This window comes from Pongo pygmaeus, chromosome 14, assembly GCF_028885625.2.
Source record: "Pongo pygmaeus isolate AG05252 chromosome 14, NHGRI_mPonPyg2-v2.0_pri, whole genome shotgun sequence".
Lineage (NCBI taxonomy): Eukaryota > Metazoa > Chordata > Mammalia > Primates > Hominidae > Pongo > Pongo pygmaeus.
This window is the reverse complement of record NC_072387.2, coordinates 83401673-83419170: the sequence shown is the minus strand read 5'-3', so window position 1 is coordinate 83419170 and position 17498 is coordinate 83401673. Positions and strand designations below refer to the sequence as shown.

The following is a 17498-nucleotide window of genomic DNA, read 5'->3' as shown; positions in this document are numbered from 1 at the left end:
GAGTGGAAACTTGCTTAAGAATTCTCCGTTTGAATCATGTGTCATGTGATCTGGCCACCACATGATGGTGGAGTGTGGCACTGGGCAGGGTAAATAATGTGCCTCCCTGCCTAGTAACTTGATTCTCAGCTTTAATAAATTGGCTCATTGTTATTTCCTTTCTGTAGTGTCCGAAAACTTATTTTCAATAGAAAATAGTCATCCCAAGAATGGGAGTAATAGAAAACTTTAAAAAAAAAGAGTAGAAGCTTCCAACAATTATTTTAAAATGTAATTCTCAGAATTATCTAATGAGTAGCAGGTAAACCCAGACAGCGTGACAATTCCTGTCTGTGGCCCAGTTTTTTTGGAGAGACCTACACAATGTGCACAATGTTTCTGATGCCAAATAATGGGCACTTGAAGCTGTTTTCTATTTTCTGAGCTTTAAAACCCTGGTATTTATAGACTATGGTTTAACTATGGTTTAATTCTCAGAATCACTCTAAGAAGTTATTTCTTTCTTTTTTATATATAAGGAAACTGAGGCATAGAAAGGTAAAATTTAAGTCATACACCTTGAAGGTTTTGGAGCCAGACTTTGGAATTTATCTTCTTTTTTTTTTCTTTAAGTTTCATTTTATGTTTAATTGATACATAATAATTGTACATATTTGCGGAGTATAGTATGATGTTTTGATAGTTGTATATAATGTGTAATGATCAAATTAGGGTTGATCAGATTTGAAGTTGGCAAATCCATCACCTCAAACATGTATAATTTCTTTGTGGAGAACATTCAAAATGCATTCCTCTAGCTGTTTTGAAATACACACAATATTATTGTTAACTATAGTCACCCTACTGTGCAAAGGAATGTTAGAACTTATTCCTCCTGTATAACTCTAACTTTATGGGATTTTTATCTTATGATTCCAAGTTCCCTTTCCTTTTTACTTGATCCTACTTCTGTTTCTTTCTAACTTGATCCCAATTCTTTCTCCCCCTTTCTCTTTTTTTGGGGGCGGGGTGTGATGGCAAGTGGTGATGGTATGTTTGATCATCTGATGTACATGGGAGTCTGTTCTATTCCTCAGTTCATGCCCCACCACTCTTATTAGTATCAGGAAGACAAGACACCTCTGCTGTTTCACTCATTTTACTTTCTTTATCTTCATTCCCCAGTTCTACTCTTCTTCCTGTTTCATGCCCCTCCTCGCACCACCACCCAAGCATACTTTCCAGTTTGCCTGAAATATGTCCCTAAATGTGCAGGAGTTCTTACAGAGTTGGTAGCAGAATTCCACTGTGTGTGTGTGTGTGTGTGTGTATGTATGTATACACACACCACATTTTCTTCATCCATTCATCCATTGATGGACAGTTAGCTTGGTTACAAATATTGTGAATACTGCTGCAATAAACATGGGAGTGCAGATAATCTAGTTAACATACCGATCTGATTTCATTTACTTTGGTTACATACTCGGTAGTGGGATTGGTAGATCTTATGGTAGTCCTGTTTTTAACTTTTGAAGAACTTACACACTTTTCCATAATGGCTGTTGTAATTTCTGTTCCCACCAGCAGTGTAAAATGGTTCGCTTTTCTCCGCAGTCTCACCAACACTTATTATTTGTGTTTTTGATAATGGCCATTCTAACAGCTGAGATGATGTCTCATTGTTGTTTTAGTTTGCGCTTCCCTGATAATTAGTTATGTTGAGCACCTTTTCATGTAACTATGTTGAGCACCTTTTCATGTAACTATGGGCCATTTCTACGTCTTTTGAGAAATGTCTGTTTAGATTTTTTTTGCCTATTTTATTGCTATTGAGTTCCTTTTATATTTTGGATATTAACTCCTTATCAAATGAATGTTTAGCAGATATTGTCTCTCATTCTGTAGGTTGTCTTTTCACTCTGTTGACAGTTTCCTTTGTGGTGTAGCTTTTTAGATTGATGGAATCTCATTTGTTGATGTTTGCTTTTGTTGCCTGTGCTTTTGGGGTCATATTGAAGAAATCATTGACCAGACCAATAACATGTAATTTTTCCTATGTTTTCAGTTTCTGATGTTGTTATCCCTGCTTCAAACCCAGAATTGTCTGATTCTCCTCTCAATGCGTTCAGATTCTAGAGGTGTCTGTCAAGTACATCTTCTTGGGGCCATCAGGTGTGCTCTGCCTTGTACACAGCCCTCATCCTTAGGCTTACCTGTAACCATCCTTCCCTCCCTGTGTGTCCTTTGTCTCCTTATATCAAGATTTTTTCCTTCTTTGTGTACTCTCTTCTTTGCTAAGCATATCATCCTTACTGAGGAGGGAGATTGCAGGAGAGGTGAATTTTTTCAAATCCAGCATGTATAAAATATCTTAACATTTATACCAGACTGATAATGTAGCATGGTCTATAACTGAAGATTGGAAATAATTTTCCTTTGGGATTTCAAAGCATCCTTCCATTCTAGATTCCATTGGGATGCCATTAAGATTCCCAATACATTTGTCAGTTACTTTTCTCTCCCCACTCTTTTTTTTTCTTTCTCTCTGAAATCTTATAGAAGTGTCTTGTTCCAGGTGTTCTGAATTTCTCAGTGATATGCCTTTATGTGGCCTGTTTTTGTCAAGTTTTGCAGGATGCTCAGTGGGCCCTATCATTCTGTAAACGTAGTCTTTCCTTTAGGGAATTAAGAACAACAACAACAACAACAACAGCAAAACCACCATCACCAGAAATCTCATGGTATCCAAATTGATTCATTTACTGAGTTCAGATGGCAAGCAACAGTGTTAGGACATGTCAGAGGATTGGGGTACTGTTTCCTCCAAAGATACTATTGCAGAACTTACTTTCCTCTTCATTTTGGTTCCTGAGTTCAGAGAATGAGAATTTGAAGAGCAAGGGATCCCCTATTTGGTTGATGCTGTTCTTATCTCCATTTTCTCTCTTCTCTCTTTAGCTCTCATTCTCAAATGTTGGATTATCCCACGCTGGAATTCCAATTTTATTATTATTTTGCTCCTGTTTTCAGTCTTGTTCTACTTTCTGAAAGACCACATCATCATTGTCTTTTTGTCCTCTTATTTATTCTTTAATTTTTACTACCATATTTTTAATTTCTGAGAACATTTTCTTGTTGTTCTGAGAATAATCCTTTTTTAATGACGTCCTCTTATTTGGTGAGTGCATTAATATTGTCTGTAATCTCTGTGTGGGGCACTAAGCAGCTTCCTGAAAGCTCTGAGCTAGTCTGTGCTCTTCTCAGCAGAGTCGCCTGGCTGGGCTATTACTTGTTGCACCCTTGATGGCAGGAACTGTCTTTAGGTTTGAGTCTAGGGCTAATTAGGTCTTCTATAGAAAAACCTTTCAAGCTTCTGCCTACCATTGTAGACCAGGCTACCAGCAGTTTGCAATTTGAATGAGAAGAAACTGGACATCTCATCACTCTTTGTTCCCTCACTCTGTTCTTGGTATGATTTTCTCTTGTACAAAATGTCTGTGGAGTCTCTCAGTGGAGGCCCTCTGTTTGATTCTACATTAGCAATAAACTGCTAGTCCTCTGGGGCTGAGAAGGACAGCCCTCTAGCTGTGTTCACAAGGATATGTGGAAATCTAACTAATTCTCAAGTAGACTGTCAATCAGTCTTCCTCATTTTAGCTAAACTTTTACCGCCATTTCTGGTCATAGGGAGCTGAGAGTGTCCCAGATTCTGGGAGGTTTTGTTGGCTGTGTCAGGTTGCTTTTTATTTTTCTTCACAATTGGCTAGCCTCATTCAGCTTTCTAGGGTCTGCTAAATCATTTAGCATTCTTCCACTTACTTTTTAAACTTTTCAGAAATCTTGTTCTTATTGACTTATCTCACATTCTATATCTAAAGAAAAATCTCTTCCATCTTACTTTATTTGAATTGGGGAGAGAGTGAAAGTCAAGATTCATAATCAGTCTGTTTTCTTTATTCAGAAGTCATATTCTAGTTGACCATTCAAGTTTCCCTTTCTGTCAGTTATTTATGTTTTACCAGGTTTTTTGTTGGGTTTCTTGACTTCTAAAAATTGTGTTTCTGAATTTCCTTACCTATTCCAGAACTTAATTCCTTATTAAATTCACATTCTTATGTTAGCAACTTTGGGCCACATGATAAAGCTCTACTCTCAATGGTCTAAAATGTGAAATTAGGTGTCAATATTGTTCTCTAAGTATGTGTCATTGCTGTATGGGATTCCCAAAACATAAATACTACAGGATTTAATGCCTAAAAGTCCTCATTTTGGAGAAAAAAAAACCATGCAGTCCTTGAGAGAACAGCAATTATGTAGCATATGATTTATGATAGTTGTCTTATTGGAAGTTATAGAAACCCAGCTGTGACAGAGGCTGAGTGTCGCCCAGTCTATTCCTTCCTTTCTTCTTCTGTGACAATAGAATTTTCATCGTGTCTGTGGCTGCTTAGAATAAAGATGACATATTCCAGCCTCTACATGTGGCCAGCAGGTTCTAGCCAGTGAGATGTAAGCGGATGTATAGTGAGCAGCTTGTAAAGCTGCTCCACCTGTAAAGTCCCCCAGTACATTCCTTTTACTCCACACTGTCCTTCTTTCTTCAGTTCTGTTGCCTGGAATGTGGGTGTGACAGCTGGACGTCTCAGTGCTATATTGAACCGTTTGGGTGTGTCCCACCCTAGGCACGGTGGAGCTATGAGCTGGACTGTGGAGCTATGAGCTGGAATGTACATGAGTTCTGTGAGGCTTGGGGAAGCACAGCTTCTATACCCTTGACTGCCTGACTTTGTACTTGGAATGTGAGAAATAGAAACTTCAGTAATGTCTAAGCCACTGTCCTTTTAAGTTTGCTGACACTTGCAGCCAAACCTAATCTTAAATGATACACTAACTGAAACTTGTTTAATCAAAAAAGCGTTTATGGAGTGGGACACCCAAGAGGTGAAGCCGTGTTTAAGAACTGCTGCATGTGGCAATTTGACTAGTATCCTTAGTACTCTCTCTATTCACTTCTCAGTTACTTTATTTATTTTTGCCTCTGTTTGCTTTATCTTAGGCTATCAAAATGTGGCAGCAATACAGCTGCTGGTTGCCTCAAATTTCTATCATAAAGTTTTTTTTTTTTTTGAGACGGAGTCTCATTCTGTCGCCCAGGCTGGAGTGCAGTGGCTGGATCTCGGCTCACTGCAAGCTCTGCCTCCCGGGTTTACTCCATTCTCCTACCTCAGCCTCCCGAGTAGCTGGGACTACAAGTCCCTGCCACCACGCCTGGCTAATTTTTTAAATGTATTTTTAGTAGAGACGGGGTTTCACCATGTTAGCCAGGATGCTCTCCATCTCCTGACCTCGTGATCTGCCTGCCTCGGCCTCCCAAAGTGCTGGGATTATAGGGGTGAGCCACCGCGCCTGGCCTGGCTTTTTAGAGCAAGCACTTTTCTGATAATTTAACACTTGGCCTGGTCACCTATTTCCTAAACCAATCAAGGTGACTAAGGGGCAAATCCTCACAGCTGTTAGGCTTGGGTCATATGGCCACTGCTGATGTGGAGGGGAGGGGACATGCTTACCCAGGCATATAGACTAAGTGGCATTTCTCTGGCATAGAGGAGGGCTGGTTGGAGAGGATTCTGGGAAGATAAATATACATCCAGTTGCATTATATACAATTTAGATTTCATAATGCTGTGGTTTAAAAACCAATATACATGTTAATTTCTTGATTTTTTTTCCTGTTTTTCAGTAGTTCTTTCCAAAGAAAACAATGAATATTAAAATCAATAATTTATAGGAGAATCAATGATAGTGAAGAGATAAAAAATAAAATTTAAGACATATAATTTGGTATTTTAAGTCTTATATGGTATAGTAAGGAAAATGCAAAATATTCTTTGCCTTTATAGGACACAGTAGTAATATCAAATGAAAATATCTGTGGTTAAAAAAATCATAACATTTGTCTAAGTAATGATCATTTATGTTATAATGAAACATTCCTTCTTAGAGTGGTTGCAGTGTATTTATGCAAACTGTCACAAGTACAGTTAAGAAACTAATAATCTTATATGATTCACTTTTAATTGTAATCTCTTACAGTAACTCTCTTTTTTCTAGTATCCCCTCCAAGGGTCCCACCCAGTGACATAGTTGTTCAGTCTTTTTTCTTTTCTTCTTTTTTCCTGGATGGAAAGGTCTTTGGAAAGAGTCCTCTGAAGTGAAATGGAATACTTTCCTTTTTCAAAAAAAATGGAAGCCTATAATATTTATTTTTAAATTTATTTTAAATTTTTAAGTGGTGTAGCCTTTTAACAAACTATGTGTTTCCATAAACTTCTGAAAAATTTAACCTTGTATGGAAGGCAAGGCAGGAATTTTTAAAAATAAACTTTATTTTTTGGAGTTGTAGATTTGTAGGAAAATTGAGAAGATGGCAAAGAAAGTTCCTGTATACCTGATGCCCAGTTTTCCGTGTTGCTAATATCGTAGGTTGGTATGGGATATTTGTTTCGATTAGTGAACCAATATTGATACATTAAACAAAAGTTCATATAGTAAGTTCTCATTTAAGTCACAGATAGTTCTTAGAAACCCAGAATTTAAGTGAAACAACGTCTAAACATGCCAAATTTACTATAGAGTAATTGATATGATCAAGAGTTAAGTTCCTATGGCAAATTTCCGGTCACAGAAATATCACTCAGCTTCCAAATAAAGAACAAAACACTTCTAATATTAACCACTGAAATAAATAGGAGCTATACATACATTTCAGAATGATTAATAAAAATCAATAAGATAATTACTCAGTTATTCCAGTTCAGGTCGGTGGCCAGAGCCCATCTTGGCAGCTTGGAGCACAGGGCAGGAACAGCCCTGGACAGGATGCCCTCCCATTGAAGGTGACACACACACACACACACACTCAACCTGGGACCATGCAGACACGCCAGCTTCCCTAATGGGCACAGCTTTGGAGTGTGGGAGCTCGCTGGACTACCTGGAGAAACCCATGCAATACGTGGGAGAACATGCAAACTCCACACAGACAGTGGCTTGGGCTGGGGATCTATTTTTTTTTTTCCTTCTCATCAATGCTGTAATCAAATGATGCTGAACAAAATGATGTTATCTGAGAACCTACTGTACTTTATTCAGATCTCCTCAGTTTTCATCTGCAGTCCCTTTTGAGTCCAGGATCCTGTCTAGCATACCACATTAGGTTTTGTGATCACATCTGACTCCTCTTGGCTGTGACAATTGTTCAGACTTTCCTTGTGTTCGATGACCTTGGCAGTTTGAGGTGTGCTGGTCGGGTATTTTGTAGAGTGTCTCTCAGTTGAGATTCGTTTGATGCCCTCTCATGTTAAGTCTAGGGTGATGAGTTTTGGGAGGAGGACCACATAGGTAAAGTGCCGTTCTCATTACATCACATCAAGGGTACATACTGTCAAAATGACTTATCATCTCCATACAGACACTGATTACCTGGCTGAAATAGGGGTTGTCAGCTTTCTCCACTGTAAAGTTGTTCTTTTCCGTAATAAAGGATTATGGTCTTTATTACTGTTCTCTTGGAAAGAAGCCATTGTGTGGACCCCACACTTCAGAAGTAAGGAATTATACTCCACCTCCTTGGGTGTGAAGTATACACATAAATTATTTGGAATTATTCTGCTTATGAGATTTGTCTCATCTCCCTTATCTAATCTATCTACCTACCTATGACATCATTTTTATATCAGTATGGATTCATGAATATTTATTTTATATTGTGGATTATAATCCAGTACAACTTTATTTTGTTGCCCAAATTGTTTTAGCTTTGGCCATTGGTAACTTTTTTTTTTTTTTTTTTTTTGAGACTTTCTGTTTTGGAGATGGAGTCTCACTTTGTCGCCCAGGCTGGAGTGCAGTGGCACTATCTTGGCTTACTGCAACCTCTGCCTCCCAGGTTCAAGCGATTCCCTTGCCTCAGCCTCCCGAGTAGCTGGGACTACAGGTGCCTACCACCACATCTAGCACATTTTTTGTATTTTACTAGAGATGGGGTTTCACCATTTTGGTTAGGATGGTCTCGATCTCCTGACCTCATGATTCACCTGCCTTGGCCTCCCAAAGTGCTGGGATTACAGACGTGAGCCGCCATGCCCAGCTTGCCATTGGTAACTCTTTTAGTTGACTTTTGTATTTCTCTGACATATCTCCCTTATTGTATGTTAAACATTTTTTTTTAAATTGTACTTCTCTACTTTCTGGTACTTTCAAGATGTGCCATACTCATACCCATATACCATCTTATATATCTCCTGCCTCAATCCTGGAATCATTCATTTCATCACGGAGCCCTTGTTCCTCTTATTGACAAATGGTATTAGAAACCAAGATCTGGGTGCGGGGTGTGCTTGTTACCACTGGGGTGTTGCAAGGCAGGCATTTTTATTATCCCATTTTACAGATGAGGAATGGGACATCTCAAATGACAGTGCTAGAAAAGGAAGAGGGTGGGGCGGTTGTGGTCAGAGTGTGGAGTAGGGGTCTTGTTTCTGGGTAGCTTCCTTTTCATTCCTCTTCAGTGTGCAGAGTTTTTCTCTCTCACTGATACTTTTACAAGGTAGTTTATGTTCCTGGGCATTGAGTCATTCATCTAAGGGCAAGGTGTAAGAAAGTTTTTATTAATATTCTGACTGGAGAAATTATTTATTGATTGACCATATCATTCTTTTCGTTTTTTGCAGCTTCGCCAGCAGGCATAGAAATGAAACATTATGTGTTAAAGAATATTGTATATTGTTGGTAGCAATAAGAATAGATGCAGAATTCGCTGCAAGATTGTTAGTAAAGATAGAACGCTGTAGGAGTGTTTAATGAATTGAATGCTCTCCCACTCTTCTTTGAACCCACACAGCAATTGCTGTGAGGACCTGCCTAATTTGCCAAAACTAGATCCATTGCCCAATTTTTACAATTTTAGTCTTGATTGAACACATAAATATTATGTTGAGTAGAGAAATGTATGCTTTCCTCAAGGAATTCTTTCTAAGGGAAAAACTTAAATTCAGTCATATACTGCTGTTATCCCTTTGTATTAATTTATCAATTTGTGCTTTTAAGAAATGGGAGCTTGGTAGCTTTTACGGGTTGTCTAAGTCAAGGACCAACGTATTTGTATAATCCTGATTCACTACATTTTAGTGAAATATCAAAAATCAGTCAAACCATTACAAAAGCAGAGTGTACACACACACACACACAGAAACATGCACGCACACACGTTAAATTCCATTTTCCCACTGGGGCCTGTTACATGATTGTAGGGAAGTTGGAATGAGTTTTATACTTGTCTTAGTTTCATTACTCCCTGTTTTAGCACAGAATGGCCTTAGATCAAGCTATTATGAATTATCTTTGTCCTCTATCCCCATACCCATATTTACTCATCAATAAACATATTCCTTTGAAGCATTTGAATGCATTAATTTTTGAGGTTTGAAACATTTAATCTGTTGAAGGATTATGGTCTTTATTTTCCTCCGACCATGAGTGGGATACTTACTCAAGCTTCAGCAATGCTAGACCCTTATTTCATTCAGCCTTTCAAATTTACAGAATTAATGAAAACATAGTATCTCATGAAGGGAATCTCTGTTTAACCTCATGGAGAGGTTTTTCAGTCTGTCCGATCTTATTTATCATGTGTGGAATCTTTTTGCCCTTTCTTTTTTGTATTAATATTGGAATAATCTTGTGAAAGATCCCCACTAAACTTTGCCACTTTCTTGAATCCTTGATTCCTATTTTCCTAGGTTTCTTCCTACTTTGCTGTGTCTCCTGGGATATTGAGGTACTAGAAAGGCTTCTTGCCCATAGAGATTCACTGTGCTGTCTCAGTTTTAATTTGTGCCTCAGTTAATGCTTTTTTCATATTCATTTAAAAGCTTTATGAGTTCCTGTTCTCTGAAGCATAGATCTTATCTGTTTGATTGAATGACACATTGCAAATATTTAATATTTCATATTTATGAAGACCTGAATTATTTTATTACCCTTTTGGACATACTTATCGGATCTGTCTTAATTGATGTTAAGACTCAGCAATCCATTAAGTCGTTGAGTCAATTCACACTCAGACTGTACCTAGGATTCTTATAGTCCTAACTCCGGTGATTTTCAACACAGCTCAATCAAGGCAGATACTCTTTTGGTTTTGTTTCTAAAAAGAAGCTAAAAAGCAATCTTTGGGACACTCTGACCTTTTAATGTCTTTGTTACGGTAAAAACGTGGAGTGTTACCTGGCAGGGTGAAATGCTACCAGGTCAGATACATTTTCAAGATTGGGTCCTTACGCTGAATGCACATGTGACCTTATCTATTCAGAATTGGCCAGTAGCCAGTGGCCAGTAGATAACCTCATTTTTTTTTTTTTTTTTTTGAGATGAAGTCTCGCTTTGTCACCTAGGCTGGAGTGCAGTGGCGCTACCTCAGCTCACTGCAACATCCACCTCCTGGGTCCAAGTGATTCTCCTGCCTCAACCTCCTGAGTAGCTGGGATTACAGGTGCCCACCGCTATGCCCAGCTAACTTTTGTATTTTTAGTAGGGATGGGGTTTTACCATGTTGGGCAGGCTGGTCTTGAACTCCTGACCTAAAGTGATCCACCCACCTCAGCCTCCCAGAGTGCTGGGATTACAGGCGTGAGCCACTACACCCAGCCGATAACCTCCTTCTTCATACTGAAGTTATGACTAAACTATACATTACAGAAAATGTTAATAGCAAACACTTGTATAGCACTTATTTAGCACTTATATTTTTTAGATGTTTATATGAATTATGATCTTCATTTTGTAGATGAAATTAAGGAGCAGGGTATTTATGTAGCATGAATACCTTCACACAATAATGTAGTAGAGGAAATATAAGACCAAAGCATTCTGACTCAGGAGATTGCTCTGAAAACTTTGCTATTCTGCCCTGAGTGTTTTCTTTTCTGTTTTGAAGGTGTGTGTGTGTGTGTGTGTGTGTGTGTGTAAATCAGCGATCTGGGGAATTGCATAGCTATATCTTTGATTTTTAATTTCTCTTTCATTAAGTTGAGCCATGGATGCTGGTGATTTTGATGAGTTTTGAGAAGGAAGAGTTGCTACAGCAAATTGAACTCTTAAAAGCCCCCATCCTCCCACTCATCAAAATTTTAGCTCTACTTACACAATGGTTGAATTTGAGAATAAGTCAGCATCTTAACATGAATGTTGGAAGCCAGTTTCATTTGATAAATATTTATTAATCACATCCTGTGAGCAGTATCTTATCTGAAGGACAGTAATCACAAAAAGACAAATAAAACTCATCCTTGAACTGTGTGGGACAAGGCCAGTCTTTTGATATATAAATACTTCCATAATAAATACCTACATGAGAAACTATACTACAGGGCACATGAATGGTGCAAAATATTGTGGGAATTCAGAAATGGTAGATAATATGGGCATGCTTTGTCTGAAGAAGTTGCTTTAAAGCTAGGATGTGAAGGAGATGGGATTTCTGTGAGGTATTTGAGGTGGAAGGAGTGATGTGAGCAGAGTGCTGAGGAGGAAAGGTGTGTATAAGTAGCCTAGTGTGGTTGTCAGCTAAGATATCTTTGTGGGGAGAAAGAATTTTGGAGATGTTATTTGGGGGTGTATTGTGGGTTTATTTATTGTCACCCTAGACAATTGTTGTGGCAATGCAAATGGACAAGAAGGGATCAGTTTGAGAGGTTTTCTTAGATAGAACTTGTAGGACTTGGCAACTAATAGAATGGGAAAGGTCTGGGTGACAGAGGGGTCAAGGATTATGTCAAGCTTTTAAGTTGAGCTTTGGAGAGGGCAGATGGAAATCAGAAAAGCTGGTTTTCATTCTGGCCTGCTTTGCAGAGGCAAGGATTATTGTGAGAGTTGTTATGAACATTTTTGACTTCCTCAGCTTTGGGAATACTGTTTTGTATGACTATATTATATGTAGGGTGTGTATTTAAGCAGAGGGGATGACTCCCTAAAGGAATCATGGAGAAAATGCCTGTTAACAGCTTTGCTGTGTAATGCATTCATTGTGTCTAAGTGAGTTTTTCCAAGAACCTTTTAGTCAGTCTCAAGTTGTTTGAAAATGGAAAAGGCGAGAATTTGTAGGCATTCTGATGTTGGCACTGAGTTTTTTATACTGGAAGTCTTTTTCATTCCTGAAACTGTTCTTGATACAATGGAGGCTCCCCAGGTCTTCTGGAATCCCAATGTCCCAGGCCAGGACTGCAGATGGCCAGTGCATCCACTAGGGGTGTCAGTCTTCAGGAGTGGTGCCTGGTCTGCATAGCACAGTACCGTATTCCATAGACCAGCAGCACGAGCACACTTTTTCTCTTCCTCACAGATGCCCTCCTTGATGGCATGAATCCTGTCTGTTTGTGACTGTTGAATCCCTAGCACCTGACATTATGCCTGATACACGTTAGACTAAAAAAATATAAATGAAGTGATAATGTGTTCTTCCCATAGTCTGTGGCTATCACATCTGTCCTATTTATTAATAACCCTGTGATATACAGATTTTGAATTAACAGATAAGTTTTGAAAGATAATGTGATGGCCATTTATTAGGGAAAATTTGAAGAAAGGGTCGTATATATGTGATTTACCATTTATGTATTTTAATGCATTAAACCCACAGTTGAATGCTTTCATCTAGATTGTCTACTAACACCACACTTGGTCTTTGACATCCATGAGTTGGTGTTCGAGCAAGCCGTACTTTTTACATTGACAGCCGTAAGTCACTATTTTATACTGAATTTTGAGCAATAGCTCATGTGTGAAAATTGAGGCATGACAGGACAGTGTTATGTGTCAGACAACAGTTTAGTGGAGTCAGCATTACCATCTTTGCGTCTGTCATCTTGAATGCAGCACTCATCCAAGCTGAGGCTAAAGATGTGTGAAGAATTTCCATCTTTATCCTAATTGCATTACGCTTTTGAAATCTAACATTGATATTTCATTTTTTATTTCCCCCTATTTCCAGAAGTACTGTCCATTTTGTAATAAATCTTTAAGGCCAAAGCACAATAAATAATATCATTAAATAAAAATTATTTTATAATTTTTTACAGAATTATGTTTCTCTTTTTAGTTTTTACACTTTTTATGTATTTTTATTTTTTATTTCTTTTGAGATGGGGTCTTGTTGTGTTGCCTAGGCTGGAGTATGGTGGCGTGAGACTGAGAAGCTCACTGGCTTCTCAGTCTCCCTGGCTCAAGCAGTCCTTCCATCTCAGCTTCCCAAGTAGCTGGAACTACAGGCATGTGCCAACATGCCTGGCTATTTTTTCTTTTGGTAGAGATGGGGTCTTGCTGTGTTGCCCAGGCTGGTCTCAAACTGAACTCAAGCACTCCTCCTGCTTCAGCCTCTCAAAGTACTAAGATTACAGGTAAGAGCCACTGTGCCCAGCTGAGAATTATGTTGTCTTAATGTAGCATTTTTCAGATATAATGTTAGGATAGGGAACCTAAAGATCTGATTAGACCAACTTGGCAGAGAGACTAATAAATTAAAATACCAGGATACTGTTAATTGAAATTAATTAGAAGCAAAGGAAAAAAATGCGTAAATAAAATATTAATTTAAAATGAATTTAAAATGAAATCATCTGCTTTTACAAAACCTTTCCAGGAACACACATATTGTGCAAAGTGAATCCATAGCTGTATTAAAAAAATAGTAATGGCTATTCCAGGTTAATTTTTTTTTGCTAGTTATAGATACTCAAATTCTAATAGCATAAAGCATTTTTTTTTCCTGGAATGTTATCGTCCCTTAGTTTTACATGTTTCAAACTAAGCTGTAAATTTAGCTTGAACAATTTTAATAACATTTCCAAAGATGTATCTTAAAAAGGAATTTAAAAGAAATACTGAGCTTTTGAAGTCAAACACAACCCCCTTTCTTACAAAAGCAGTCAACTTACTTTAACTGAACATTTCTTTGTCCTGAAGTTAGAAATAACTTCAGCAAAAATTTCTCCACAGGGTTGATATTTTAATGATGGGAACCTTAGGTTAATATATTCATTTTATACTAGTCATTTATAATCATTTGGGAATGGAATGGTGATTGACAAATACATTTGCTTTAATGTGGAGCTGGACTATAATATATATGGATCAACTTCAGGTGTTCATGTCTGTCTTTTCTCCATGTGGAGTACGATTGTACCTTCTCTTTCCTCCTGCACTGCTTTTTGTCATTGATGACCAGGCTGTGAGTTCTTCCAGATCAAAGATCATATCATGTTGTGTCTGTAGCCCCAGCATGTAGAGCAATGCCAGGCAGCAGTATGTGGTTAATAAATGTTGGTTGAATAAATACATGATTGACTGAATGCATGTATGTCTAACAGTGTTTGCAACTGACAGCCTTTTTGAAAAAATTATTTTGAATAGTTATAAGTTCACAGGAATTCCCCCTCCCATCCCTCAGACACAGGAGATTCCTTATCTCCTCCCTACCAGTTTTCCCCACTGGTTACGTCTTACATGGCGTAATACCGTGCTAAAACTGAGAAATTGACATTGGTATAATCCACAGATCTTCTTCAGGATCACTGACTTTACATGCACTCATTTGTGTGTCCTTTGTATCAGTTCTAGTCAGTTTTATCACATGTATTGATCTGCATGGCTACCACCGGAATCAAGATAACAGATCTTGTGTATGTGGGGTTCCATGCCTACAAGGCTTCCTGTGCTACTGTTTTGTAGCTAACCCTGACCCCTCATAACAGGATTTTAATCATCCGGACCTTGTGCTTTACATTAGCTTCTGCATTAACTATGGCATGAAGAACTATAAGATGTTTCTGTTTATTAAGAGACAGCAGCAGTGATTTTATCTGTATTCATTCCCCAGTCCACGGATCATCCCTCATCCATGATCAGTTTACACATTTTCTGTTTAAAAAAATTATCTTAAAGTTGGCTTTCCTAGAGTAATGAATTGTCAACATTATCATAATGGGAGTCCACTCCTATTAATCAGAACTTAGAGACCACATGTTGTGTTCATTATCCAGAAAATGTATCAAGTTGCAAAACTTAAGTAGAATGCTAAAAATTGGGATCCACAGTATTAATGAGCTAAAAATTGACAAGTGCATCTTAGAAAATGTTTCTGTGAGCAAAAAATTTGCAGGCTCATATGCAATGGATTGGAGTGTTCAACACGGTTTAATTGGCGGCTGTGGATGTCTTGTGCATAATTGAGGTCGTAAAGATGGATGCATGTGGTAGGGGTGTCTAAATGGGTGAGTGTGTATTGTAAGGGAATCCGTCCCTTCCAACATACTGCAGACTGGGTTGCAGATACAGTGATCCATGTTTATGTAAGCAAGGTGGAAACTTCTGATATAGAAGGGAAAAAACAGGTGCTTTTGTATGTTTTTCTTTCAGGAAATAGTTCACATTTTCAAGAAAGAAAACCTTTTTTTTTTGGAGACGGAATCTTGCTCTGTCACCTGGGCTGGAGTGCAGTGGTGTGATCTTGGCTCACTGCAACCTCCGCCTCCCAGGTTCAAGCAGTTCTCTGCCTCAGCCTCCCGAGTAGCTGGGATTACAGGTGCCCACCACCATGGCTGGCTAATTTTTTTTATTTTTAGTAGAGACGGGGTTTCACCATCTTGGCCAGGCTGGTCTTGAACTCCTGACCTCGTGATCCATCTGCCTTGGCCGACCTCGTGATCCATCTGCCTTGGCCTCCCAAAGTGCTGGGATTACAGGCATGAGCCACGGCTCCCGGCCCGAAAGAAAATCTTTTACGCTTATGTCACCAAGATAAAAACGGACAACATGGCCAAGTTTACACTTGGTTTATAAATTTATCAAAATGAGAGCTGTCTTGTTGGCATAAAACAGAAGGCACTTTTTCTACATCCTCTTCCCTGTCTTATTCTTTCACATTTCATTGTGCTGGAAGATCAGGTTAATGGAACTTCCTTGGGAATTTCATCACTGTCTTCTGCTGACTTCTTTTTCTACCCTGCCTCCTGTCCCACCACAGGGATCTGCAAAGTGAATGTCTGTTAGGGCAGAAGCCAGCAAGAAAAACCTGTTTTGCAAAGAAAAGCCTCCAGGCCACACTCCTCTGTCATCTGGATAGAAAAATCTTGCCACATCCTCAGGTTGAAAAATCTTCTTGGGAACGCTGTGTTCCTGCTGGTGGCGTTCATGTGTTTGTGTGTGCACTGTGTGGGGATCTGGGAGCCTGTGGGTGGGCGTGGGGACAATGAGTCTGGGTGAGTGTCAGGCAAGGCCTTTAAAAATAGCTTGTTTTTCATTTTTTTGGTACATAGCCTCCCTGTTCCAGTTTATTAACAATCAATTTTTAACTCTTATATTAGGTACTGTGGGAAGTTAAGTTCTTTCTTTGAAGAACTAAGAGTCTCTTCAGAGGATTTATCTGCAAGTGGGAGAAAAGGAGATTTACCAGCAACGCAAAATAGGCCATGGGATATTTAAGTATGGAGAGGATACATTGTTAAAAGTATGGAAGTGGTCTGAGGAAAATCTGTGAAGACTTAGACAGTGGATGGTGTCAGATGGTTCACAAGGAGCTGATGAATGCTGGGCCTTGCAGATAGGAGTGTATAGGAGCATTCTGAGGCAGGAGCTGGGGATGTGGCTGTGGCTGGCTGGTTAATGAGTGCACTGGACCGGTCAGACATCTTGGGTTCAAGTCCTTCTACCACTAGACCTGTTAATTTAAGGTGAGGTTCTTCCCTATCAACTCCCATGTCACATTAAAGTTATGAATAGTAAATAAAATGTTTATAAAAAAGTAAAAAAGCTTTCTAAATTGCAAAATCCTATAGAGATTTGAATTGTTACTCTCAAATTACCAGTCTTAGAAATCAAAATTTTAAAAATTTGTGTACAATTTAAAACTGAAGAGCATCTGAAAAGATGCTGATACCCATTTTTAAGGATATGAAATGACAGCAGATCATTTTAGGATGAAAAATTCATTCCCCTTTCAACCCATCAGAAATGAATTTTTAGAATGATTATGATTCTCTTCAGCTTTTCTAAAAATTTGTGAGAAAAAGATTACTTCTAAAGAACTGGGTAGTACCAGCTTTTTGTTTGGCTTCATTCAGACGTCACGTTTAAAAACAAACAAATGAGAACAAAACAAAAAAATGTGCTATGAATTTTTCTTCCTCCTGTCTTTTGAGACATATTTATCGAGCACCTATTTGGATGCCAGTTCCTGCAATGGGGATCAAAAATAATCATCATTCTTGCAGTGGTGCAGATAACCACATTAATATAAATAGAGTCAACCCTCTGTTTCCAAGGGTTTCTCATCCACAAATTCCACCAACCAAAATTGACAATATTAAAAGAAAGACAACATAAATTTAAAAATACAGCACAACTATGTATGTAGCATCTGCATTGTATTAGGCATTATATGTAATCTAGAGATGATTAAAAGT

The 17498-nt window shown here is 38.4% G+C and overlaps 1 protein-coding gene across 16 annotated transcripts in view; it reads left to right on the top strand.

Moving 5' to 3' along the window:
- The window catches only part of KLF12 (KLF transcription factor 12), a 458192-nt gene that overhangs the window by 82254 nt on the left and 358440 nt on the right, over positions 1–17498 (top strand). Inside the window, exon 1 of one of the 16 annotated variants that reach the window (XM_054446216.2) lies at positions 16401–16766. The exons of the other annotated variants lie outside the window; for them this stretch is intronic. The gene's annotated coding sequence lies outside the window, so the exon portion shown is untranslated. Of the gene's footprint in view, positions 1–16400; positions 16767–17498 lie in introns of those variants that run through there. 16 annotated transcript variants of the gene reach the window in all.